We start from the raw sequence: 625 nt of genomic DNA on the forward strand, positions 1-625 counted from the left end.
CTGTCCAGCACGTCCAATATCAGAAGAGGAGGCATTCTATTTAGAGAGAAGAGAAAATGAAGGGAATAAAATGTTTAATATAGTCCAGAAATTTCCCCCAAACTGAAGGTCATGAGTTTCCAGGTTGAAATATCCTTGACTGATGAAAATGGACCCACACCAAAACACAGCTTCATAAAATTTCTCAACGTTGGGTTAAAAAGAAGACTTTACAAGCTCCCAGAGATAAAAACAGGTCACATATAATGGATCAGGAATCACAATGGCTTTGGATTTTTCAATATCAACATTGGAAACTAGGAGATGAGCAAAAATGCCTTCAAAATTCTGAAGAATAATTATTTTTAACCTAGAGTTCTGTACCCAGCCAAGCTGTCAATCAAGTGTGAGGATAGAACAAATACAATTTCTGATAAGCAAGGTCTCAAAAATTTACCCCTCATACACCTCTTGAAACCAAGAAAGAAATCTCTTTAAACCTCTTTCTTTAAAAAAATTTTTTTATTGAAGTAGAGTTGATTTACAATGTTGTGCCAATCTCTCCTGTACAGTAAAGTGACTCAGTTATACACATGTATACATTTTTTATATTCTTTTCCATTATGGTTTATTACAGGATATTCAG

Source organism: Delphinapterus leucas, chromosome X (genome assembly GCF_059928025.1).
Source record: "Delphinapterus leucas isolate spDelLeu-1000000601 "Yukka" chromosome X, BTC_Dleu_Yukka2, whole genome shotgun sequence".
In the NCBI taxonomy this organism is placed as follows: domain Eukaryota; kingdom Metazoa; phylum Chordata; class Mammalia; order Artiodactyla; family Monodontidae; genus Delphinapterus; species Delphinapterus leucas.